Genomic DNA, 16819 nt, shown 5'->3' with positions numbered 1-16819 from the left:
TGTAAGCACCTATATCAAAGAGATCTTTAATCTCTTGAGGAATCTAAGGCCATCTCCCTGGCAAATGGTAGGCAATTAAAAGACAAGAAGTCTCTAGGAATACTCATATTCAATACAGACTGGTTAGTATAATATTGACACTTATGTAGTTACAATTATCTTTTGCTCTTTTGCTTGCACTTACATAACCAACCAAGATACCCTTGTCTCCTATCCACCTTGTCTCTGCAATTATAATTTCATAGCTATATGTTGTATGAGGGTCTAAGTGACCTTATAGCATCTGGGATTATTGAAAAGGTATCTGAGCTTTTCCTTCTCCATTATTAGCGGAGGTCAAATAATTTGGGGAATTGAGTAATATTCCAATCTTATCTCATTTCCATCAACCATTAGAATGCTCCAAGATCACAAAGAACATAGATGGAAGGGGTAGCAACAGATGACATCTTCTCCACCAATCAGCCCTTGGGAGTAAGACAATATATTAGAGAAAGGGCTTTTCCCATACAAAAGGGGAAAGCTGTAAAGCCATCTTGTTTGGACAAAGACTTAAGATTCATAGCATCCTCCAAGTGGTAAAAAAAAGCATTGGTTGTGGAGTCAAAGCTTGGATTCAACTCCTGCCTCTAGTCTTCAGAACATATGTGACCTTAAGCAAGTCATTTAACCATCCTGAGCCTCAGTTTCCTCATCTGTAAAGTAAGGGTATGGTTGAACTAGATAGTCTCTGAGGTCCCCCTTCCTGCTTTAGATCTATGAGCTCATGAGCCCATCCTGAAGCCTCTATCCACAGTAAAGCACATCCCTCAATAAATCTCAATTGGACAGGCAAATCTTTTGTGTGGATTTTCTCCTTTTCCCCTCCCAAGTGTGACTGTTGATTTTTTATCTGGAAATGCTTCTGTCAAATGTGACTGGAGAAACTAATCAAATCCTTTCTTATTAAAACTCTTTGATTTCACAAAAATAGCTCCTATTCAGATTGCTTCAGTGAGTGGCTCTAATTTGGAGGAATAACGCACTGTACAAGAAAGTCAGAATCCAAAAAGACTTTTGATTGTCTAGTACAATGAGCCAAATCTAGTAAGACAGAATTAAACAGAGGTAAGAAATAGGAGCAATGGGTATTAGTTGAATAGGCAAATTTTGCCTCATTATAAGAAAAACTTCCTAATGATTAGTAATATCCCAAAGTGGAATGAACTGTCTTGGAAGGTGTAGTAGTCTCCTGGTCAGAGAAGTCTTCAAGCGAAGGCTGGATGATTAAATTGTTGGGAATGGTTCCCATACAGGTTATAGTTGGACCAGATGGACTCTGAGGTTCCTTCCAACTCTGAATGTTTCAAAGTCTATGAAACAGCACTGAATTTCCTCTGGGCTAAGTTAGGTGGTTAAGGGGGAAGAAATAAACATGACAAAAAGTAAACTGCGAAAGGGATAAAGGAGAGGTCTTGACAAAATGCTCTAGGGAAACGGAAGGACAGAGATTGAATTCATTTGAAGGGAAATCATGGAGGTGGAATCTGATCTACCTTCTTAAAAGAAAGATAAAGATTTCAATAACTAGAAACCCAGTAGATACAAGCTTTGAAGACAGGGTTTAATTTTTGTCTTTGTTTTCTCAGTGTATGGCACAATGCCATAGTAGTACTTATGATATTTAAAATGAATTGAAATTGAGTAAGTGCGTTCGAGGCATGAGAGATAGACTACAAAAATGTATAAAATGTGAGAGAGTACAGAATGAAATCAAGGATCAGTTAGGAGTTCAAGCTAACTGAAATGTAGAACTGATATGAAATAAGTCTGGAAAGAGAGGTTAGAGGCAGATGGTGGAGGGCCTTACATGTCAAGGTACAGCATTTTTATTTACTCCTAAAGGCAATAGGGAAACAATGAAAGTTTTTTTAATGTTTTATTGATGCTTTATTTTACATCGCTGTCACTTTCCAAAAACCCCACCCCAGAAAATCTTCCCTTGTAACAAAAAAATGCAATTAATAAAAACAAACCAATACAGGAATTGTCTGACAACAATTACCTCATTATGCATTGTAGCCTACTACCTCTCCTAAAACACCAAAGGTTTTTCCACAGAGGAAGAAATGGTCAGATCCATACAGTATTCTTAGAGTATTTATCAGGAAAATTGGGGTGGAGACAAGGAGAGACTGCAGGCAGTAAGGATTTATTGCAGTAGGCCAATGCAACCCCTAAGCCGGGGTTGTGGGAGGAATCACAAGATCTAGAACTTGGAAATGCCCTTGGATATCATTCTAGTCCATCTCTCTCCTTTTACAGGTAATGGGTTGAGAGCTGTGTGAGATTACATGGTTAATAAGCTGCAGAGATAGCATACTTACTACCTGTGTAAACTTGGACAAGCTTCTTAACTTTTCTGGGTATATATCTTTATGTGTCAAATGAGTGAGTTGAACTAGATGGATTCTGAGGTCCTTCACACTCTAGATCCATGTTCTTATGGTTCAAATCCAGGACTTATATGACTAAATTATCAACAGACTTAGAAATAACAGATGATCTAGTCTAATAGTATCATGTCATGGGTGAGGAAACTCAGGGTTATAGAGGTTGGTTGATTTTTCTGTGGTCACCTAACTAGTACAGAACAGAGCCAGAGCTGAAATTAGGTCACACAACTCCAAATTCAGTGCTATTTCCCCTTCACTACATTGTTCACATATGGGATAACATGGAAGGGGAACCAAAAAGTCTTGGAATCAAAATGAATGAGAAGTGATTGAGCAGAAAGGTTCAAAAATAAATTTGGCATTTTGAGCCTGGGTGACCAAGGAAATAGGGATGTCATGAATTAAGTTGGGAAGAATGACAGTTTGAGGGGGAAAGATGAATTAAATAGGCTGAGCTATGACTCAGACATCTAGATGTGGATACACAGCAGGCAAATGGTGATGCTCAACTGGGATTTCAATAAGGAATGGAATCGAATATAGAGATTAGTGATTCATCTACATACTGCTGATAAGTGAAACTATGAATAAGATCGATTTGGGTGAAAATTTAAAGAAAAGGGGTAAGGACAGAACCTTGGGGGACACTCACACTTAAAGGTTCTGAAGAAAGACAATATAAACCAATTTGGTAACCAAGTGTGATCAGGCTTAGCAGAACCAGAAGAAAGCAGTGTTACAGAAAACCGAGGGAAAAGAGAAGAGAAAGAAGGACTCAAGAGTGTCAAATGCTGCAGAACAGTTAAGAATGAGGACTGAGGAAAGGCCACTTGATTCACCAATTAGAAGGTTTTCGGTGATATTGGAGAAAGCAATTTCAGTATCAAGTGAAGTCAGATTTTAAAGGACTGAGTAGTAAGTGGCTGGCGAGGCAGTGGAGGTAGCAAGTGCATACTAATCTTTCTATATGATTAGCAGTGAAGGGGAGAGTAGTGGAGAGAGATGTAGAACAACATCTTGAGGGGATGACAGAATCAAGGGAAGGTAGTTGTTTGTTTTAAAGGATAGGAGAAACTTGAGTATATTTGTTTGCAGGAAAGGACTAATAGAGGAAGAAATTGAGATAAGAGAGAATCACTGATATAGCAAGGCCCCAGAGGAGACCAGAAGGAATGGGATCAAGGCCACAAGTGTCAGGGTTAGCCTTGGTAAAGAGGAGGGTCACTTGTTCATCTAAGACTGGAGCAAAGGAAGAGAGGATAAATGAGGACACAGGGTTCTTCGGCTTCTTCTGTCACTCTTTATTCTATTCTTCAATGTATCAGAGTAAACCCCTCAAGAAAACCCATTTTCTACCTTTCCCTCCCTCACCCCTGCCTTCCCACCTTACCTTTTCAGCCTTCACTCCTCTTCTCCCTCCACATAGTGTGAAGTAGTGGATGGTTTGGAGCGAGTGCAAGAAGGGAAAGTCAAATGGTAGTTAGAGGATGGTAGGAGCCCTCTTTAGTTCCCACCTTTTATCTACCACGAGCCCTCATATGAAGTGCTTGAAAATAGACACGTGTGGAAATAACAATGACTTGGGTTTTATTTCTGTGTTCATAAAAGCTGAAAAAAGTGCTTCAGTACGCAACTGGACTTTTTATTTTGTCTCAATCGAGTAGGATCCTATTTAGAAATCAACTTTACTTTGACTCTATGACATGCAGATGACCTAAAATGACCATTTAACTTCAAAATTTTAGTACTTTACTCTCTTCTCATTGGTATAATTATCAGGCTTACTGGTTAAGCATGATAAATTATATTTTATTTTTGTATCAGATTGCCATTGATGGACATTTACTGCTACCATTAGTTATATCTACTAGATAAAATTTACAAATATATACACTGAATTAATGAATTTAGATATATTAATATATTAATTGCTGACCTCATGTTTATAGCAGATATAATAGCCATCTTTAATTATCACAATTTTGAATAAATTCCAAGTTCCTATTTCTACATGAAACACTATAATTTTTCAACAAAGATGATTTATTAATAACATAACCCAGTAATATATATGTATGTATTATTTCATAGTCCATAGCATGGAGGTACTATTTGTGATAACTCAAATCAAGTAAAATCCTTCCATGTTCCAGGACAGGAACATAAAGTGGGGTGCAATTTTCAAACCTTTCCATGTCAACTAGGTCTCTATACTCTATACTAGCACTTTTTCATTGAACAGATATGGAACCATTTCCTGATCTGTTGTAGATTTAAATGAATTTTTCAATATTACCCAATCCACTTGAAACAGCCACAGCTTTTTAATGATGTTTTGTGATGATAACTGTGAACGGTATTCAAGCTATCCAGGACTTTTCCAATTAACACAGATATTTAACAACATATAGATTCTATTTCACATTAGGAGCCAGGAATGCTTCTTTTCTTCTTTGTTATAAACAAAGAAACAGCTGATAAGCATAAAGATCAAAGCAATGGCTTTATAAGTATTTTTTTTCTAGAAAATGGAGCTAATATTGCTGAGCCATCAAATGATTGCTTTTAACAATCAGAGAAAAAATTGGTAATAAATATTTGTTGAACAGATGAATTACTAAAGGAAGAGATGAATACGTATTTACAAAAAAAGCACATCTAACAAAACTCATCTTTTTTAGTTAGCATCCTTTCAAGTTTTTTGTAAGCTATAACTATATTATTATATTAAAAGAAATACTCAAGATATTTATTTATATCTGTTTGAGTAAAAGCAATACCAACTTATTAAATACCTGCTATATGCAAAGCACATCTATTAAAAATGACATAGTTTGCACCTTCATGGAGCTTATAATCTTGTATGGAGATGAAACCTGTTCTCATGTAACTATGGTATAAGTAAGAAAAGTTTTAAATTTATTGCAGATATATGAGAATTCCATGAATGAGGGAGGGAAGCAGGAAGGGAAGAAAAGAAAGAGGGAGGGAGGGATCACTTCTAGCAGCAGAAATCTAGGAAGGTGTCATGGAAGGAGTGGCACCTGAACTGAACCTAAAATAGTAGTAGGAAAATGATTTCACTAGATGGGAGATGTACCAGGCCTAGAAAATAGCACCTGCATAGAAAGAGACATAGGGAAGAGTTGGCTGAGATCAGAGAATAGGTATTGATTGGAATATAGACTATGCAACGAGGAATATAGAAAATAAGGCTGGTGCCTGACTACTGGGGGCCTTAAATGTCCAGCTCTATTTTATGTTTTATTCAAGTAGGCAATGGAAAGCCACTGAAGCTTTATAAACAGGAGAATGATCTTTTCATATTTCTACACTAGGAAAATTAGTTTGGCAAAAAGGATGGATTGAAAAGGATAAAAGCTGGTGAGAGGAAAACTGGTGAAGTGGCTACTATTACAATGCAGGTGAAAGGTTTTGAAAGCCTAGATTGGGGCCTAAAGGATGTAGGTGTAAGGGAAAGAACAAATCAGATGTAAGGTTGAAAGAGAGGGAAGAATCAAGGATGATTTTCTCATTTCTAGGCTTGGTGACTAGGATAGTGGTGACATTGAGAGAACTGGATAATTGTGTTGATAGAAAGAAAATGATATTCATAATACTTTCAATTCTTTTATGCTGACAAAGTCACTAAAATGTTATATTACTTTTCAATGTAATAACAATATTAAGTCTACTGAAAAAAAAAGAACATTGTTTATTCTTAAATTGACTGTAAGCAGCAACAACAAGGCAACTAACAGATATAATCTATTAAACTACGAGTTTTCCCTAGTTATTCATTATCCTTTCTGTGGATTACATAGGAATGTTAGTGCAAACTGGGCCCTTGTCAGCATACGTTAAATAACAAAGCAATTTTTAAGGAATGAACTGAATACTTCCCAAATTTCCAAAGCCTTTCCCCAACTTAGCTAACCATTTTTTTTGTTGCATGACATGTTTCCATAGCTACACTTTAGCAGGATAACAATTGTATAAATTGATCATAATTCCAAAGAAATAAAATAGTATTGGAGCAGAATATTTTAGATTCGACTCAGCATAGTATCAAGACATGTTACTGCAATCTATGGAAATTCTTTTAAACCTTAGACTTAACGATTGTCAGAATCCCAACATGCCTTTTAAGGAATAAATACAATTATTTGGTTTTCCTCTTTTACTCCAGTTACTAACCTTAACTCTATTATTGATACCCGAACTAGTTTTCCTAAACATGATCAAAACTAATGAGACTTAAGAACATCTTATAATTATTTCCTCCCCTTGTGAATGTGTACAATCCATGTTTCAAATATCAATAATTTTATTTTTCTTTGGCCATTATAAGCAATCATTTAATGGCTCAAGAATATTCACTTAATTTTTTAGAAAAAAGATTTTTTTTTTTCCTTTTTAGGCAATTGGGGTTAAGTGACTTGCCCAGGGTCACACAGCCAGTAAGTGTCAAGTGTTTGGTCTGAGGCCGGATTTGAACTCAGGTCCTCCTGACTTCAGGGCCGGTACTCTATCCACTGCACCACCTAGCTGCCCTGAAAAAAGATTTTTAAAACCATTGCTTTTGACCATCAATTTTCAATGGATCTAAGATATATTTTATACTATATTTAAAAAGGAACTGGGGATAGGAAGTGGTCCTGTGATTTAACTGGTATTGGGAACTCTCAGAAGAGAAAACTCCCTTAATAATACCAGTCAGCCCCTTCTCTGAAACTTGTTAGTCTTAGATAATTGCCTGGAGGACTGAGAGGTTAAGGGACTTACCCAGGATTACTGAGCTAGTATGTATCAGAGACAGGGACTTCTAGGTTCCAAGGCCAGTTCTTTATGTACTACACCATGCTACCCCCTCTATATTAGAATATCTCTTTTAATCGGCAAAACTCTGGATAATTTGAGTATTGGTTACAGTACTGATCACAACAGGTCATTGTGGTTGTTTCAGGTGAACTGGGAAACAACAGAAAATCTTCTCATATTAGCATGTACCAGGAATTGAATCCAAATCTTTGAATGGAAAGGGTTGGTTTATGGGCAAAAGCATGGATTCTTAAACAAAGATTAGGCAAGGCATACAAATATCCCAAAGAAAATTTAAAAATTGTACTCCCCCATATGTTTCTTTCTACAGGAGAGGCAGAGTCTTCACTATAATATGCGAGATGGAGGTATTAAAATATAGGCATTTACAAATATTAATATCTAGACCATTCATTAAATGGTGGACTCTAGGTTCTTGAAGATTATGCTAGGGAACAAAAGCTCAGACAGGTCCTAGTGAGTTAGCAGCTTTGAATATGAGCTAAATGTCACTTGAGAATTAACTATGTTCAGAGAGGCTCCTCAGAAAGATGGCTATCAGTTGCCTCTTTTTTGGGGGGGGGCACATTGACTCATCAAGCCATCTATTAAAGCACAGATGGCATTACAACTCACATCACTAGAGGGAGTACCCATACACTGATGATATCACAGATCTTTGAATTACATTAAAATACTTCTCTTATTATGCCTTATTATAGATTGTGCTCTAGACCCTGTCTAATTTGCCTACCCCTAGTTTGGACTCAAACCCCCAAAATACATGAACTAGATGATAGATCTGGATCCAAATGATGTGATAATATCTGCATTGATTAAAATTCAATATTTTGGTCTGCTGTTAATTCGCTGTGTTGACAAATACAATAACCTAAGTTATTAAAGCTCTTAAGTAATGCTTCTTTTCAGTATTTTAAAAAATCTGTATATAAATACTCCTCCTTAGGTGTCAAAACCTTGAGTCTTGCCTAGGTACAATCAATAACTGTCAGTTACCTGGAGAAGCCATTCCTGAAGGTACAGGACCAATTCAGCTCCCGTTCCAGAGCCCAAATCACTGGCTCTCCTGGCTGCAATCAAACCACTGGTAGCCACCTGGGGATTGATTAGTGAAGGCTCCATCATATGAATAGTCTAACTTTGTGAAACTGAGTTACTGCCTACTCACTGCTCTTCCTTTTCTGTGACTAACAAACTTACCTCTATCTTCCTACTCCTCTCATCTCTTTTATCCCAATAGATGTCTTTTTCTCCATTACTTCTCCGTATAGTAATATCATGACCCATCTCAGCAAACCCTTTCAAATTCCTGATCCCTTTCTGCAACACCTATTCTACTTCCACAATAGATTCCATTTTATTCTCAGACTCTTCCCTCTTATGCTTTCTCATTTTTGGTAGTAACCCAAACCCGGATCCTTTGCTGACCACTCCTATTTCCCTTGCTTCATTGTGCCGAAAGGAGGAATTACTCTCCCACTGCCATTTTCAGATTTTAACTAGGTTACCAACACTGAAAAACCTTTTTTCTCTAAAGTTCAAACTATTCAATTGTTTAAACCATTCTTCTGACTTTTGTCACTGCCACCAACTAACCTACATGTCACTTTTTTACTTGCTTCAACAACATTCTTCCTGTACTATGCTCTCATCCTAGATGACTTCACTATTCATATCGATGACAACTTGAACATCAGCCTCTGTGTTCCCAAACCTCTTCAATTTTTACTGACCTCCAGCTTCACTACATTTCAGTCACTTACTGGTGTAACACTCAAAACTAATGAACCCCCAAATTACTGAATTCTCAGATTTCTTTCTCTAACTAGTCAGTGTCCTGTCCTTCTACCTTCTATATCCTCATTTCTCTTGAACATGCTGTGTCTTCTTAGGAGCACCAGTTCCTTTGAACTCTCTCAATTTTCCTGGTCCATCTGGCTATTCTAGCTCAAGACATTTTGTTCATGAATTCTACTCCATTCTTGAATCCCTACCCCTTTTGACATTCCTTTGTTCCCTTCCCACAATTTCAACCCTGGAAAACCTCCTTGTGTGCTTTTGCACTATTAAGTGCTTCTGAGGAAAGAACAGACCCCTGAACAAATTCTGACTTTCTCATCTTCCTCACCACTGCCCTTCCTGCCCATATCATATAATCAGTTGCTAAGTCCTACTGATTCTCTCTTACCTCTCTTTCTCATCCATCCCCTCCTTTTGAATGCCACTACTATTATCCTCCTTCAGGTTCCCATCACCTGTTTCTTACACTTTTAGTCCCCTACCTTCTGCCTCTGCCAAACAACTTTGTTAGCTTGTTTACTGAACACCTCCACAATCTGGTTCCAACTTGCCTTTCTTCACATTACTAATCCCTTCTGTTTTCTATGCTTAAGTATTTATTATTCTCTGATTTTATCCTGTATTCTTCCCCAAATGCCCCCATGTCTGAAACGGATCCTCATCCCTCTCTCCCTTCGACCCCAATGTGTACACATACAATCCCATCTTTTTAAATAATTCTTCTCCTATAAAATCTAGTTTGAATATCCTAAAATCTTTGATGCCTCTCCTTGTACTGCTCTCCTCCAAACAAGAGGTAACTTGTTCTACTAAATTTTTTTCATGCCACACTTACCTCTCCCCTAAGTATTCAAGTGCTAGCTTTGGCATCAGGAGGACCTGAGTCCAAGTTCCAGCTCTGACATATACCAGCTGTGTGACCCTGGCCAATCCATTTAGCCTCTTAGTGCCCCCAAGCAACTCTCAAGGACAGTAAATTACTGAAGAGATGCTGAGCATGTGTTTGAGTAGAGGGAATTTCCTCACAAGTAATTCCCTATTCCAATAAAATCGCAAATCTGAACCCCTTTTTTTCCCCAAATAAGAAAAAAGACTTGAATTATAATTATGTACATTTCATGCCTCCTACTAGATTTTCAGCTTCTCGAGGGCAAGGACTGTGTTGTTTTTCATTTCTATATTTCCAACAACTACTAAAGTGTCATGTGTGCATGAATATTTAATACATGTTGAATTTAACAAATAAAATATTAATTGATAGTAACACAAAGACAAATGCAACACTTTTGTAAAAATGTATTTTTAGGAAATTAAGATAATATTAGCCATAAAATAACTTTTTAACTAAGAAAAAATAAGTTTAAAGATATAATTTGCATGTACAGAACATTTCAAATGATGTGTGTATGCATGGGGAAATGTCAAAAGACCCTTATTCAAAGCTGCAATATGATATAGAATGACTGCTGTGCTGGGAATCAGAGTATCTCACATGGGTTCCACCAGTTGTGTGATATTGAATAACTTACTTCACCTCTCTAGATCTCTGCTTTATAAGCCATCAAATGATGAGGCAGGATTAGTCAGTCTTGTCTACAAGGCCAGCCCAACAAAAGCCAAAGCCGTAGGATCATAGATTCAGGAGTTGTAAAGAGTGTTAGAGGGCATCAAATGGTACCTTCCAGTTGTACCAGATAGTTCTAGACTATCTGAGCCTATAATTTCAGACTTTCAAAGTCTATACATTCTGATATACTGATATAAAACTATATCAAGTATAATATAGGAAGTATACAGTGTTATGTTATGTAAGCATACGGTTAATTATTAGATGTAACATATAGTGTGACTATATCTTTAAGTGTTCTAATTTCAAAGTGTTGTATGTAATCATACTCCCAAGGAATTCATCAGTTTAAACAAATGGAAGAACCATTTATGCCCCAACACTAATCATCTAAACTGCACAATAGTGCATGACTTTAGACTGCTGGGAGAATATAATCAACTGAATTCAACATTATTCAGGTTAGAGCAATAAATACAGAATGGTTAGACTAAACCAGGGCGGAAGAATATAAAGACTACTGAACTCAGGGCCTAGGGCTTTTTTTTTTGTGTATGAAAAGGATTGTTTCTGAGCCCACAATTCTTCAAACACTCATAGCTCCAGAGTAAAGACTAATAAATAATACTGCTAATCACACACATGCATATAAATTCTATTTGCAAACATCCATCTAAGAACTAGCTAAGCAATATAATTTCCTCCCCAAACCTGATTGTGGTGATTTGTAGATGGGCAGAAAATACCTACCTAAATGAGAACAAGTTCCCAATGTCTTCCTCCTGAAAGATTTCGTATGTCCGTATTAAGGTGCAATTGCCTAAAAAGAAAAAAAAAAACATAATAACCCTTGCTTTTGTTAAGTGTTTTTTTTAAAATATTTTGAAACTTTTAGTAAAATATTGATATTTGGAGATTTAGCTCTTCTAATAAGCAGACAGGGAAAAGAAATTGGTAAAGTATTTTCTTAAGCAACCAATTTTCTTCTTTTAGTAATTAGGGAAACCATGTGGATAGATAAAGGTGGTATGACACAAATTTGAGAAGGTGGTGTTTGCAGGTTCACATCACACAGATGGCTGTTAAGATTGTGGCTTTGTAAGTGACTGTATAAGGTAGGCAATTCAAATCTTTGAATTGGGTAGGAGATCTTTAGTATAATATTTGAATAAAATAAAAATTAGGTTAATAAACATAGTACTGCCAAGAATAGTTCCAAGAATAAAATGTATTTTTGCAAATATTTTCAAATGAACTTTGTAGATCACTAAAATGAATAATTTGGACCTTACATGTATAGGCTCTTAAGCTACAGGAAAAGATGTAGATTTGTTTATCTAAATGTATAAATCCAATGAGATTGTAAATTGTGTTTCTTTTACCCTTCCATATCATATGTTTACAAATACCAAATAGGTCATCACCTCCCTAGTGCTTAGGAAGGGTCCATCTGCTTATTTACAAATATAGTTTACCTGAAAATGAGTTTTAATATATTCACAACAATAGGGAGCACAGTGGTTAATCTAAACTGTAACAATCTTGTAGGTCAAAATTCAAAACTAAAAAAAAAATTAAACTATTAAAAAAGGTGATTAATACATTGTATTCATCAAATATGAAAGATTAATCCAGTAGCAAATGGATACAAATTATAGACAAAAATAGTTGCTGGAACACATTAATCAATTTACTTGGATTTAGACATTGAAATACAAGAAGCATTTTTTAAAAGTGCCTTATGTGCAAAGCATTGTCTTAAGCTAATGCATATACTTTATTGGACAACTACTGAAAGGCAAAGTGTTTAATGGCATGAACCCTTTTTTGGTCTTCCTTACGAATCTGATTAACTGCTTTCAAAATGGTCGTCTTTGGCAAGAACAAAGCATTTGCTTTAAAATACTTCTTTCAAGGGCAACAAATGTTGCCATCTATATAATAATAATCTGATTCTTGAAGATTTTCTACTACTTGTTCACCTTCATACAAGTTCCATCTTATTTTATTTATTTTATTAAAAGTAAAACCTTTTTAAAAGTTCCATTAACATAACTGCAACTATGAAATATGGACAATGGAAAGGTATAGTTCTAAGAGAGAAACCTGTTAACAAATGTGGAAAAGAGGAAGGGAAATATTTGTTTCAGATATAAACTGTAAATAAATTAAAACTAAGCAAAATATTCATTTATAAACTTGTTGCTTTTAACCATGGGAAAGTAGAGTATCCAAAAAAATAACTGTTATGTGGCACATTTTCATTCTGCACTATGCAGTTGATTTAAATGGTAATAAAACGACATAGCTTGCAATCAAAGGTTTGAAATGGACAATTTTTAAAGTCTCTGCAAACTATAAAATACTGTGATTTAAAGAATCTATAGTATCTGCCTTGGTGGCTTTTGGGGAGTGAAGATTTGGGAGTGGGGAGGAATAGGTAATGGGTTAGGGAAGGACTTGCTGGTAAGGCACAAGTGGCACTGCAGTTGGTTACATAAGCACATATCTATGCACGTCAGGTTCACACGTCGCCCTCTCCTGAATTTCAGGCAGACGGTTGGTAAACACTTAGTCTAACGCCCCCACAGTCTTTATTCCTGTCTCCATCTTGGGTCCCTTGATTTCACATATGCATTTCCTCTTAATATATACTATGGCAAAACATTAAAAGACACAAATGACTATATTTAATATAGAATCACAGACCTTCATAGCAGTAAAGAACCTCGGAGGATATCTAAACCAACCCTAACTGAATAGTAACCCCATCTACAATTATCCCCAACAAACAGTCTCCATTTGAAGAAAAAATTTGTAAAAATTATTTAAGGCTAGAATGTGATTAACCAACCACTATGATCTCTAAAGATGGACAATCCATTATTACAGAAATATATGTCTAGCAAATGTTGCACAACATTTTGCAGTATTCAGTGCCAAAGAGTCAATCAGTTGTTCCTACTGATGGGAGGTACGGAACTAGGGTACACTCTAGTGGAGCTCTGCCCAAATGACTGAGTTATATAAGGATCAATGATCTATGCTGGGGTTTCTGAAAGACTTAACTTCTCTTCCTACTAAGAAATCTTGTATTACCACCTTTATGACTGATGGAGTTCTAGAATTATAGTAAAATGATTCATAAGCATCTTCCATTGAATATTCACTTTAAAACACACAGAACAATTTTTAACACTACCATACGTGAAAACCATAAATTGCCAAAGAAACAGGAAAATCAGGGTGGGGCAAAGTTCAGTTTCTAGTTCAACCCATATGCATGAAGGCATAGCTTCAATACTGAGCATCCTTGACCCTCCCTTTTCTAGCTCTCCACAAAAATCTTATTAATTCTACTACTGAAATAGCTCTTGAATTCATCTGTTTCTTTTCATTTCCCCCACCATTTTTCAGGCCTTAATGAGTATAACAGCCTCTGAAATGGTCTGCTTTTCTCCAATCCATATAATACCTAGTTGCCAAGTGAATCTTTAAGATTTCTGCTCAAGTCATTCTTATACTTGAAAATCTTTAATGACTTCCATTGTTTTAAACTCCTCAGCCTGACCTTCAAAGACCAATCATTTATCAGCTTTAACACTTTAAGCAACAGTTTCCTTAACAGCCATGGCTTTAAAATATATCCTCTAATTTCTTCACCAGAGCATCCCCTCCTTTTCTTTGCCTAATTGAATTTTCTGCATATTTTATTACCCAACTCAAATATCACCTCCTCCAAGACACCTTTCCTAACATCCTTCCCCCTCATACTACATGTAGCATTGTTTTGTAACTCTAATACAGTACATATCAGGTAACAATATGCATTATAATTACCTACATTATTTTATCCCACTACTAGGCTATAAATTCTCTGAGGACAGGAACCACATCCTTGTGTGTGTCCCCCAACACCTAGCAACAAGTACTTGATACGTTGGTTGTTGCGTTGCATGTATTTTTATATAGTATCCAACACACTTTTTCCTCCTTAAAAAATGCCCCCAAAACATCAATCCTTATTTCTCTTTTCTTTAAAGGCAAGATGAGGAGGATATCTCATATCCTCCAGGGCCTAGGACCCAACTGAGTACACTTTACCTTAAATCAACACATTTAAATTCTTAATTGTAAATAGTATTTTTTTCTTCCAGATGCCTAATCCAAATTAAAATAAAACGTTAGAATTCTTTTGTATTCACTACTCTCACTTAAATCTAGTGGGTCTTTAAATCTATGCTAATCAATCAGTGATCAAATCAATCAGTGATCACTGATTAACTGATTCAAATTATCTATGCTAATGAACGAGGAACAAAATATTATTAGATTCTGAAGGTTTTTAGAAGACAAAGGTGACGTTGATTTACTTATCCTTCTCAGTGGGTGGTATACACCAGATTTATCTAGAAATCTAAGACACATAAAAAGAGGATATAGTTAACCTTAAAGCAGGTGCCATATAACAAAATCTTTGCCATAAAGATTATTTTACCTCAGAGATTTGTAAAAGTTGGTTTTGTCACTGGTAAACCTTTAATTGCTGCTCTGTTACTTTCAATAAACAAACACCTATAGGCACTGAACAGCAGTTCTATCTCCAGTATTAACAAATTTTATATCTTTACAACACACATGAATAATTACTTTTCAAAACTCAAATTTTTTCTTTTTCAATGACCTCTTATCCCCTTCATAATTGTCTTTCTATTTTTTGAGGCTATTTGGGGAGGAAGAAAAGGGAATTCATATTGGAACAAGACCTGGTTTTTCTTTGCTTAAGAAGTGTAATCTTAAAGGATCCTATTTGCTTTCATTGTCAACCTTAAAATTATCCACCATCCAGTCTCTTCTCTCCTCTAATCCAGACAACAATCCTTTGCCAGACACAATTTTCCAAACCATCATTTCATTAACTTATGCAAACAATAATTTCCTTAGAGCACTTGGATTTTTACTCTATTCTTATTACATTCTACCTCACAGCATACTCCTATTGCTCCATTAGCTTAAAATCCTGTCAGTGCCTAAGACTTCATACATTTTGGTAGAATCGAAATTTTAATCATCTATTATGAAAGAGGCATTTTATCACTCATCTGTGCAGTAACTCATCATAACCTGCTGCAAATGCATCAAGTCTAATTTCCCTTTCGTAACTTTCTAGGTTTTTTTTATAACCTTGCCCAACCCATTCATAGATGGGTGGACAGCTTTATTTACTACTATTTCCCAACAGGAAGCCTTCACTCCAGTTGGCTTGTTCTCATTATTTCATGAATGTGCTATATTTGGTCCTGCCTTTGCTTATATTTTTCTTTACCCCAAATAACCTGACTCTTCCCAATCTCTCCCAATTCTAACCATTCTTTAAAATCTTTTGGCAGAGAAACAACTTGCTTATGGAAAACCAACAAACACAACACAACTATTTATTACTCCATGAAGCTCTATGAAGCCCTTTTTCTTAGTTCCCAAAGACCACCACACTGATATATTCTATATAGCAAAATTTTCCCCTTTCCGGTATCATTACTTAAATTACCCAAGAATCACGTCTTTATGCGTCTCATGAATTTCCCCTTCCAATCTCCAGTACAAAGCCGGTCACAGAATATCCGCTCAACAAGTATTCATTTTGTGGTCGCTGACATACCTGTGGCCGGTATGATGCCCTGACAGAGAACCAGAAAGTGCTGCCCTCACCACGTAAGCACTTCTCAGCTTCCCCAGCTAAGCGTCCATATTTACGTTTCCTAGGCAATGGCATCCCACCCATTCTGCGTAAGAGGGGTCGCTGGAAAAAGGCGGCCTACCGATCTGCACATTCCCGGCAACCTTCCAAGATCCCATCGGACGTCGCTGTTCTTCTCTATAGATTCTGAAAGAAAGGTACACACTGTCAATATAGCGGCATCAGAAAAAATGTGATGAAATAAGCTACAAAAGCGTTTTACAGGATAGCGGCCAGGCCTCTAAAAAACCACCGACTCATTGCCCTCTTTCCCAGAAGCGCCAGCTTCTAGCGTGATGACGCCATTCCGTTTTCCAACGTGACCTTACGTTAAGGACAGCAGGAACGTGCTGCCAGCTCAGCAGGCATTACGTCACCGCGTTCTACCGCAACGTACTGCCGTATTGCGGCAGCGTACTGCGTATTTCATACAAAAAA

The 16819-nt window shown here is 36.4% G+C and overlaps 1 long non-coding RNA gene across 7 annotated transcripts in view; it reads right to left on the bottom strand.

Annotated features, from left to right (window-relative positions):
- Nucleotides 1-16659, bottom strand: part of LOC114046565 — a 90655-nt gene extending 73996 nt beyond the window's left edge. For 4 of the 7 annotated variants that reach the window (XR_003569521.1, XR_003569519.1, XR_003569523.1 and 1 more), the window contains exons 1-3: nt 16464-16659; nt 11395-11464; nt 8274-8372 (exon numbers count right to left, since the gene is read on the bottom strand). This is a non-coding gene — a long non-coding RNA (uncharacterized LOC114046565). The other 3 variants (XR_003569520.1, XR_003569522.1, XR_003569525.1) reach the window with 3 other exon arrangements.
- Between the last annotated feature and the right edge of the window lie 160 nt (nt 16660-16819).

This window comes from Vombatus ursinus, unplaced genomic scaffold, assembly GCF_900497805.2.
Source record: "Vombatus ursinus unplaced genomic scaffold, bare-nosed wombat genome assembly UNPS02014784.1, whole genome shotgun sequence".
NCBI lineage: Eukaryota > Metazoa > Chordata > Mammalia > Diprotodontia > Vombatidae > Vombatus > Vombatus ursinus.
This window is presented reverse-complemented; position numbering and strand designations above follow the sequence as displayed.